At 33.0% G+C, this 11,647-nt stretch overlaps 1 long non-coding RNA gene across 1 annotated transcript; it reads right to left on the reverse strand.

The window, feature by feature from the left end:
* Positions 1-3,799: 3,799 nt before the first annotated feature.
* Positions 3,800-8,943, reverse strand: LOC127724763 (uncharacterized). Its single transcript, XR_007992665.1, has 3 exons — positions 8,780-8,943; positions 7,462-7,568; positions 3,800-3,917 (listed from the first exon to the last, which is right to left on the reverse strand). It is a non-coding gene; the product is annotated as an uncharacterized LOC127724763 (long non-coding RNA).
* Between the last annotated feature and the right edge of the window lie 2,704 nt (positions 8,944-11,647).

An 11,647-nucleotide genomic window follows, 5' to 3' on the forward strand; every position in this document is an offset into this window, starting at 1 on the left:
TGAAGGTCAGGTTAAACATCAGAAGAGATGTTTGGCGACCTTTAAGTTTAGTCATTACACGATGTAAGACTTTTTTTTCATCTAACCAAGAATACGTTGTATAATAACTTTACAACAACAGTTGGCTATGAAAGATAATAATTAATTAATAGAAAAGGTATTTTAAATGTCAAGTGATTGCAAAATTTCTTTACCTGCATCTCGCAGTCATTATTTTCATGCATCATTCAGTAACTAAGAAACTAGGGTGGGTTTCAGGAGCTAGACTTCACATGAAATCAACCAATCTGCATGTTTTTTTATTGCCAAAATGACATGAATTTTTACGGGGTTACTTCCCCGCTAACGTAAAAGTTTACAGTTTAGCTCTGGGATTCCCAGTGAAGACATTATGATTTTAAGTACACATATTTAATGTACAAAGTTTACATATAACCAAAATGTGAAAAGATGATAAGACGTGTGTTTACTTGTGCTAAACAGCATAGATATCAAATTAAGTCATAAAGCACACGGAAGCAAGAACTTTATTCTTTTAACATAGGATTTCTAGGATGTTTTATTCTTTCTTTTTATTGTCATCTGAAGCAATATTCTGTTGAACACAAGATCTTGAATCACCGATTAAGGAAATGTGCATTTAGCTTCTACTACCTGGCTTTTTTTCTCTTAATTGTGTTCGATACTCCTGCAATGTATTGCCATTTTTCACGACAGCAAATCAAAACTGTACATCGAACGTCAACATAAATGTCTTGGTTTATTTAAATTGTTTTGTCATTGTTTATCTCACATCTTCCATACACATAACAATTTTTCTCGCATCCAATAATTTGATGTTAACTGGATTATGAGGGTTATATACCTTGAGGTAATGATTAAGTTTATTAATTCTGTAACCAGAATTGTTAGGAAAGTATTATTGGGGGAGCATGGCACACGAAAAGAGAAGAAAGAATATTTGTCAAGTAGAAAAGAGATGAGAAGAGGAGAAAAAGGAAAATTTCATACGAAAAGAGAGAAGAATCTATTCCAAATATGTATGGCTATATAGAGATGAGGTCTACTATTGAAGGTCAGGTTAAACATCAGAAGAGATGTTTGGCGACCTTTTAGTTTAGTCTTTACACGATGTAAGACTTTTTTTTCATCTAACCAAGAGTACGTTGTATAATAACTTTACAACAACAGTTGGCTATGAAAGATAATAATTAATTAATAGAAAAGGGTATTTTAAATGTCAAGTGATTGCAAAATTTCTTTACCTGCATCTCGCAGTCATTATTTTCATGCATCATTCAGTAACTAAGAAACTAGGATGGGTTTCAGGAGCTAGACTTCACATGCAATCAACCAATCTGCATGTTTTTTTATTGCCAAAATGACATGAATTTTTACGGGGTTACTTCCCCGCTAACGTAAAAGTTTACATTTTAGCTCTGGGATTCCCAGTGAAGACATTATGATTTTAAGTACACATATTTAATGTACAAAGTTTACATATAACCAAAATGTGAAAAGATGATAAGACGTGTGTTTACTTGTGCTAAACAGCATTATATCAAATTAAGTCATAAAGCACACGGAAGCAAGAACTTTATTCTTTTAACATAGGATTTCTAGGATGTTTTATTCTTTCTTTTTATTGTCATCTGAAGCAATATTCTGTTGAACACAAGATCTTGAATCAGCGATTAAGGAAATATGCATTTAGCTTCTACTACCTGGCTTTTTTTCTCTTGTGTTCGATACTCCTGCAATGTATTGCCATTTTTCACGACAGCAAATCAAAACTGTACATCGAACGTCAACATAAATGTCTTGGTTTATTTAAATTGTTTTGTCATTGTTAATCTAACATTTTTTCTCGCATCCAATAATTTGATGTTAACTGGATGATGAGGGTTATATACCTTGAGGTAATGATTAAGTTTATTCATTCTGTAACCAGAATTGTTAGGAAAGTATTATTGGGGGAGCATGGCACACGAAAAGAGAAGAAAGAATATTTGTCAAGTAGAAAAGAGATGAGAAGAGATGAAAAAGGAAAATTTCATACGAAAAGAGAAAAGAATCTATTCCAAATATGTATGGCTATATAGAGATGAGGTCTACTATTGAAGGTCAGGTTAAACATCAGAAGAGATGTTTGGCGACCTTTAAGTTTAGTCATTACACGATGTAAGACTTTTTTTTCATCTAACCAAGAATACGTTGTATAATAACTTTACAACAACAGTTGGCTATGAAAGATAATAATTAATTAATAGAAAAGGTATTTTAAATGTCAAGTGATTGCAAAATTTCTTTACCTGCATCCCGCAGTCATTATTTTCATGCATCATTCAGTAACTAAGAAACTAGGGTGGGTTTCAGGAGCTAGACTTCACATGAAATCAACCAATCTGCATGTTTTTTTATTGCCAAAATGACATGAATTTTTACGGGGTTACTTCCCCGCTAACGTAAAAGTTTACAGTTTAGCTCTGGGATTCCCAGTGAAGACATTATGATTTTAAGTACACATATTTAATGTACAAAGTTTACATATAACCAAAATGTGAAAAGATGATAAGACGTGTGTTTACTTGTGCTAAACAGCATAGATATCAAATTAAGTCATAACCCAGTAAACAATCCAACGTTGACATTACGTTGTGACAACGTAACACTATCGTTGTGACAACGTAGTAAAATTACGTTGGTACAACGTAATTTTGTGGACTCCAAGGCACGTGCTGACAACCATCCACACAACGTTGGTACAACGTAATTTGTGACGTAATTTATTACCATCATAAGACGTCGTCACAACGTCGCAACACAACTGCAAATGTCCCTTGTCCTCATTTGATTGATAGGAGCAATAAAATTCCATTGAAGAAGTAAACAAGGTCTATATTTTATTCTTTTGACCTGTTTTTTAAGTTGTTAATTTGTCTATGTAGGAAAGATGGGCACAATGTCGATATGTACTCTTATTTCCAAACTGCCAGCTGTGTATAATAAAGTCACAAAAAGTTGTTTTTTTACCTTTTTGCCAGGTTTCAATGTCAAATGTATAAATATTTCGTTTTCCCAAAAACTTTGCATTATGTTTTACATTAAACCTGTAATTTTGTCCAATTCATGTTTCACACAGTTGTTTAAGGTTAAAGTCTTAGTTTTTAACTTTTGCAATACTGAAGTACAAGATTTACACATTTCCATTTAACAAAAGCAACTTTTCTTCAAAAATTTAACACATATTACTATTCGAAAAAGGAGATTTTGTATGATGGCCAACGAGACAACCCTCTATCCTAAAATTAAATATTGATGATGTTAGCAATTATAGGTAACTGTACAGCCTTCAACATGACATCTTGGTACATGCTGCAACTTCTGAATGTTTAGGGTTTCAGTGTTCTAGAATATAGAATCACTATGATGGTGGAAATTCTAGAATGTAGATTTCACTTTAACGAAGGAAAACATTTTCTAATGAATTATTCAGAAATACAACAAACTACCACATATACCTTAATATTTACTGTAGATTCGTTCAGCTGGATTCACTACACAATGACAAGCTAGGAAAAAAGTTTGGAAAAAGGCCCAAAAGCTGACTTTCTAATTTACAAATATATATTCTACACAACTTATACACTTCTAAAAATATCCCAAATGAAGAAAATACCTGAAATACAATCAAACTAACTATTGCTTTTTTCCATTGACCAACTAGAGATAGACCTATCCAAAAGCTAAGACTTCTTTTTTTTTTGGCTTCATGAACCAATAAAAAAATAATAATATGTTTCTGAATTTTTTTTATTTTTATTCCAAATTTTAGTCTTGTGTTGGTTGTATACATGTCATTCCAAATTTTGGTTTTCTGCCCTCTGATCAGCTGGTCTTGTGTTGGTTTCAGGTCTCTGAAAAATAAATAATCATAAATTATAAAATACAAATAAAAAACTGATCCCAACTTATGAATTACAGCAGTTCTTAAAAAATATCCTGTGTGTAAACATTATTAATATTTTTTCTATTGCTGGTCGTATAATAAATCTTGCAGATTCATAATTATGTTGTGCTGTTACTGAGTCAGAGATGTTTGTATCTTTGCCAATTATACACATTTTGATAATGTATGTTAGAAATTTTAAAATAATTTCAACAGTATATAATAATTTATAACTTTTGGTTAACCTTTGTTCTTATTTAAAAAATAAATTTGTTGTTAAATTGAACATGTGTTAATGAAATTATGGCTGTTCCAGAAAATACTATGTCCGCCCCCCAGGGACGGCCATTTTTTAACCCCAAGCACCGACAGAATTAATAAACTGCTTCGCTGTGCGAAGCTGGATACGCCCGCAAAGGTCCAACCCTGAACAGTTGGGGCAAAAATGGACACAATATTCAAGCTTGATACAGGTCTGAATTTGGATTGAAATTAAATATTTGACATATTATAGGTTTCTGAATAAATGTAGTCAAAGAACTTGAAATTGGTTATATGAATTGAATTTATATTCAATTAATATAAAGATTTCTTGCTGTTGTGCAATACACTGTGCTGTTGCGCAATACTTAGTAAATCTGTTGTCAGACTATAAACAAATAGAGTTCAATTAATTCTCAATGTCATATTAGAAATTATGAAAATCAAAAGGGAGCTTACATCAATAGATATAAACAATTCACCAAAGTTTCATGAGAATTGCTGACAGCATTTTTGAGTTATTGTCCGAAACTGGAAAATCCCCGCTTTTTTAATGAATAAAACCCCATAACTCAGAAATGTAAAATGTAAAATTTATAAAATTCTAAAGGGAGCTTACATCAATAGATATAAACAATTCACCAAAGTTTCATAAGAACTGCTGAAAGCATTTTTGAGTTTTGTCCGAAAACTGGAAAACCCCCCTTTTTTATGAATAAAACCCTGTAACTCAGAAACGTAAAATCTAAAATTTATAAAAATCAAAAGGGAGCTCATGTCAATAGATATAAACAATTCAATACAATTTCTTGCAAGTTGGTGAAAGCATTCTTGAGTTATTTTCCGAAAACTGGAAAATCCCCCTTTTTTTAATGAATAAAACCCCATAACTCGGAAACGTAAAATCTAAAATTTATAGAAAAACGAAAGGGAGCTCACGTCAATAGAATTAAACAATTCACCAAAGTTTTATGCAAATTGGTTAAAGCGGTTTTGAGTTAATGTCCAACATGTTGATGACGGACGGACAGACGGACAACGGTATACCATAATACGTCCCGTAAACGGGCGTATAAAAATAAATAAGAACAACACTCCCATTGCATTTTGGTATTTCAAATACAACCACCCCCACATAAAATTTAAAAAAAAAGAGCCTTCCCTGGGGGGACATAGTATTTTCTGGAACAACCAGTAGTTATTCTACAAATAATGATGAATCCAAATTAAAAAAGGAAGTTTGGTTTCTCAAAATTGTTATTTATCAATTAATTTTAGATATTCATAGGATTTTACCTTAATATATTTAGAATTTACAGCAATCAGGGGCGTAGCTACCTTCTTAATGAAGTGGAATCACAAACTAAAGGGCGAGGGGTCTGGGGGCCGCCTAAGGCCCCCAGTAGGTCCAGGGCAAAGGTCCAGGGGCGAAGCCCCCCGGAAGATCCGCATTTATAGCGTTTCAAAACAATCACAACCGTAATAAAAATTGTACATTTTTGTTGTGGTTTTTTGGTCAACTATTTGTTTGACTTCGAGTCGAATGAAGACTAAACATTGTCGTTTGCGTTTTTTGTACGCCGTGAGAGCTTTTAAAATCATGGAGATTTGTCCCATATGCTAGTATTGGTATTGAGCAAAGTAGATGTATAAAAAAAACAATAAACAAAACACAATACTATATGTAGAGTTTCTGTTAGAATAAACATCTTTGGATACCAAATACTTGGTGGACACATTCTACAATATTTTGCTGAACATATGGATTTAGATGTTTAAAAATTCAGTAGGTAAACTCTACATGCAAGAGAGAGATAGGAATGTCTAATTTTACGCAGTTAGGAATTCTCGAAGTTGAAATTAATGAACTTTTTCAGAGGGAATCTTTTCATGATCTGCGTTTGTTAATTATCCAGCTAATTAACAAATACATGTGCATTCGACAAGTTGTATGGCAATATCTAGATGATAACAGTGAAGATACGTGTATTAAAAGTTTGGAGTTTCTTTTGAACACGAATCAGCAGTTTAGTGTCCGACTCGGACAGAAAATTCATTATAAAATTGAATGACCAAATAATCCAGTAAAACGAGTTAGAATAAACAATTTATTTAAATGCTTTTACAATCAACTATTCGTATAGCCGGCCCATATAGAAACGGCTTCGAATTATCGAATCTATATACAAGATGTTTTTTTGTAAAATAAACAAAAACGTAATACATGTACTGGAAAATGTGTACTTTCTTTATAATAACAGCAGTTCCAACTTCTCATCTATTAGTGTACGGAAACTATTGATAGATTGAATGGTTATTAATGTCCAGTAGCAAATATTACATGCACACAAGGACGGGAATACGTTTACGTGTTGTGAAAATGAAGCATTCGTGTTGTCAAGACCTACATACTTGGTCAATTTTGAACTAGTTCACAAGGTAACAGTCATTATTCCCGGATCGATACTATGAAGTCTTCGTTGTAGTAAGATGTGTGTTTTGGGGCAAAGCGGAAAATAATAATTTTCAAGTTTTTTGGTTAACCCTAAAGGGATTAGGTTGTTTTTTTTGCACTCAAGTCGAGTATACGTTATGGTGGTGGTACCGACAATTATGTAGCTGTTTTTTTCCCCTAAACAATGTCCGTAATATAAAAAGTTCCGCCATGTTTACTCCAGTTGTATGTATTTATCATACACATACATGTCTTACAGGATTAAAAGTTACGCTGCATGTGTATTCCTCTTGCTCTTATTATTTGTGTAGTTTTTAAAATGCATACATATAGAAAGACTAATTCCTATAAGTTTACTTTCTCTCTCTCTCTCTCTCTCTGTTTTTTTGTTGTTGGTGAAAACGACGTGGTTGCACGTGCTGTCATGCAACCGGGTAGCTACGCCCCTGGCAATACAGCAAGACCTTATATCATATGCCAATGAACGCAATCTATAAAATCATCAAATTATAATTTGATAAATAAAATTAATAAAAGAAGAATGTGTCTATGAGCCACAAATGATGTTATTAAAGGAAATAACTAAAAAACAGTAAAACAGATGCTCTTCAAAATCAAACTCTGCGTTTTATGATAATAAGCATTGTGTATAAATTTCATAACATGTCGTTCAGGCAAACTAAAGTTAGAGAACAGAAACCAATTTTGAGTTCAATGTATGTACGTACAGAACAAGAGTAAAACTATATCACTCAGTGAAGGAGGGCATAAAAAGAGCTGATCAACTGATGTTTACCTTTTTATATCTTGGTCCATCTTTTTGAGCTGGTGCATGCTTAAGTGTTACTGCAATGCATTCCTCAACCTCAGACACATTAGATCTGTGAATTTTTATACAAGACTCTGGAAAAAAAATTATAAATACATTCAATTATCTTCTATATTCCTCCGTCTGTTTACATGAGTGTCAGTCCAACAAATCTTTGGGAGAACTAGGCAAGTGACAAATTTACATGCATTCCAAAATTCATAAGTTTTATGATTGATTACGACATTGTTTCTGATCACATATTTAGTGAGAGTTGAATACAGCTCGTCAATGATAAACATTTAGATTTCATACCATAAATTGAACAGCAAAAAAGACGTCCCTATATACTGGTTTTTCTAACACCAGTAAACTTGGTTTTACCCTCAAAACAGGAAGATTTTACCCAACTTTTCCCTACTGGATCCTAGTCTAAATAATTATGACGTCTTGGAAGGCTATTTTAATTTTTTTTTCTGTGACGCCTATCTACGACGACCTAGTGCCAAATAATTATGACGTCTTGGAAGGCTATTTTAATTTTTTTCTGTGACGCCTATCTACAACGATCTAGTCCAAATAATTATGACGTCTTGGAAGAGTATTTTAATTTTTCTGTGACACCTATCTACGACAGTCGTTATTGGCACAATTGTTTCTTCCCATGCATGTCAGACCCAATGATACATTGATTGATTGTTGGTTGCTTAACGTCCAGTGGCAAATATTTCATGCATGTTCAGGACGACCACCAGTGATACATGTAGTATTATCATTAATAGGCCGAGTTTGTAACATGCCAAGTTTGTAATGTGCCGAGTTTGTAATGGGCCGAGTTTGTAATGTGCCGAGTTTGTAATGTGCCGAGATGTCTAGCTTCGCATTTGTGATATTGATAAGACTTTTATGCTTCCAACATTATCAAAAAATAACAGTACAAAAGACACTTGCAGCCTTAATATATAGGGATAGTAGCTCTTGCCATGGATAGAAAACAAGTGCCTGTGGCTGTGCTGTGCACCCCTTTTTTTTTTACTTTCTACAGCTAATTTCATATATCTTAAAAAACAACACAAGTTAATCGAGCAATTTGAAAAATGGATTCAAAAACACAAATGTTGGCTAAAATATCTTGTATCAGTGCAATATATTGACAGTAAAATAAGAAGTATCATATTTCAACACGGTCACGGACAACAGACTTGAAAGAGACGCCCAACACGGCAACAGATGTTTTATTTTCTTCAATCATACTTGTTTTTATCATGGAGAAACTTTTTGGCGTAATGTGCAATTATTATATTACCTTTTTCTTTGTTCTGGAATCTGGATCGAGCTAAATTTCACTGCAAGTTTGTTTATCACTGTTTTTAAAAATCAAGCGGTGAAAGTGCGCATGCTCAGACTTTTCATAGTATGCAGCGGTAAAACCCGAGTACTGCTGAACGTTCCACTATTTATAACCAATCGTAAAAAAACGATAAATGATGACAAAACTTAAATGATATATTAAACAATAAATATTCATACAAAATATATATATTAGAACAATAAAATTGGATTTGTAATATTTTCTTGGACATTTTGGTGCAAATTATTTCTGTGCGGGAAAAAAGGGGGATATTTTGAAAATCGAAAAAATCGTGAATATATTCTAGTAAAGGTGAATGTTATATCCAGGAAGACTCATACCCACAAATTTCGTCCCATAAAACCAGATTTAAATGTGTCACTGGTATTCACAGGGTTTGTTCACTACGTTATTATAATGTTGATACGACGTAACAAAATGTTACGTCGGATTATGACAGTTATAAGCACGTTGTCACAACGTAATAAAATGTTACGTCCTGACAGGGTACTAAATTTACGTAAATTCGACGTAATTTTATAACGTCGTCTGTACGTCTGCATCCAACGTTGGGTTTTTACGTTCCCACAACGTTGGTACGACGTAAACTCAAGACATGACGTTCAGACGACCATTAACCGACGTTGGGAGTACGTCGTGTGTTTGCTGGGAAAGCACACGGAAGCAAGAACTTTATTCTTTTAACATAGGATTTCTAGGATGTTTTATTCTTTCTTTTTATTGTCATCTGAAGCAATATTCTGTTGAACACAAGATCTTGAATCACCGATTAAGGAAATGTGCATTTAGCTTCTACTACCTGGCTTTTTTTCTCTTGTGTTCGATACTCCTGCAATGTATTGCCATTTTTCACGACAGCAAATCAAAACTGTACATCGAACGTCAACATAAATGTCTTGGTTTATTTAAATTGTTTTGTCATTGTTTATCTCACATCTTCCATACACATAACAATTTTTCTCGCATCCAATAATTTGATGTTAACTGGATTATGAGGGTTATATACCTTGAGGTAATGATTAAGTTTATTAATTCTGTAGCCAGAATTGTTAGGAAAGTAGTATTGGGGGAGCATGGCACACGAAAAGAGAAGAAAGAATATTTGTCAAGTAGAAAAGAGATAAGAAGAGGAGAAAAAGGAAAATTTCATACGAAAAGAGAGAAGAATCTATTCCAAATATGTATGGCTATATAGAGATGAGGTCTACTATTGAAGGTCAGGTTAAACATCAGAAGAGATGTTTGGCGACCTTTTAGTTTAGTCATTACACGATGTAAGACTTTTTTTTTCATCTAACCAAGAGTACATTGAATAATAACTTTACAACAACAGTTGGCTATGAAAGATAATAATTAATTAATAGAAAAGGGTATTTTAAATGTCAAGTGATTGCAAAATTTCTTTACCTGCATCTCGCAGTCATTATTTTCATGCATCATTCAGTAACTAAGAAACTAGGATGGGTTTCAGGAGCTAGACTTCACATGCAATCAACCAATCTGCATGTTTTTTTATTGCCAAAATGACATGAATTTTTACGGGGTTACTTCCCCGCTAACGTAAAAGTTTACATTTTAGCTCTGGGATTCCCAGTGAAGACATTATGATTTTAAGTACACATATTTAATGTACAAAGTTTACATATAACCAAAATGTGAAAAGATGATAAGACGTGTGTTTACTTGTGCTAAACAGCATATATATCAAATTAAGTCATAAAGCACACGGAAGCAAGAACTTTATTCTTTTAACATAGGATTTCTAGGATGTTTTATTCTTTCTTTTTATTGTCATCTGAAGCAATATTCTGTTGAACACAAGATCTTGAATCAGCGATTAAGGAAATATGCATTTAGCTTCTACTACCTGGCTTTTTTTCTCTTGTGTTCGATACTCCTGCAATGTATTGCCATTTTTCACGACAGCAAATCAAAACTGTACATCGAACGTCAACATAAATGTCTTGGTTTATTTAAATTGTTTTGTCATTGTTAATCTAACATTTTTTCTCGCATCCAATAATTTGATGTTAACTGGATGATGAGGGTTATATACCTTGAGGTAATGATTAAGTTTATTAATTCTGTAACCAGAATTGTTAGGAAAGTATTATTGGGGGAGCATGGCACACGAAAAGAGAAGAAAGAATATTTGTCAAGTAGAAAAGAGATGAGAAGAGATGAAAAAGGAAAATTTCATACGAAAAGAGAAAAGAATCTATTCCAAATATGTATGGCTATATAGAGATGAGGTCTACTATTGAAGGTCAGGTTAAACATCAGAAGAGATGTTTGGCGACCTTTAAGTTTAGTCATTACACGATGTAAGACTTTTTTTTCATCTAACCAAGAATACGTTGTATAATAACTTTACAACAACAGTTGGCTATGAAAGATAATAATTAATTAATAGAAAAGGTATTTTAAATGTCAAGTGATTGCAAAATTTCTTTACCTGCATCTCGCAGTCATTATTTTCATGCATCATTCAGTAACTAAGAAACTAGGGTGGGTTTCAGGAGCTAGACTTCACATGAAATCAACCAATCTGCATGTTTTTTTATTGCCAAAATGACATGAATTTTTACGGGGTTACTTCCCCGCTAACGTAAAAGTTTACAGTTTAGCTCTGGGATTCCCAGTGAAGACATTATGATTTTAAGTACACATATTTAATGTACAAAGTTTACATATAACCAAAATGTGAAAAGATGATAAGACGTGTGTTTACTTGTGCTAAACAGCATAGATATCAAATTAAGTCATAAAGCACACGGAAGCAAGAACTTTATTCTTTTAACA

The sequence above is a fragment of the Mytilus californianus genome, unplaced genomic scaffold (assembly GCF_021869535.1).
Source record: "Mytilus californianus isolate M0D057914Y unplaced genomic scaffold, xbMytCali1.0.p SCAF_14, whole genome shotgun sequence".
Taxonomy (NCBI): Eukaryota; Metazoa; Mollusca; class Bivalvia; order Mytilida; family Mytilidae; genus Mytilus; species Mytilus californianus.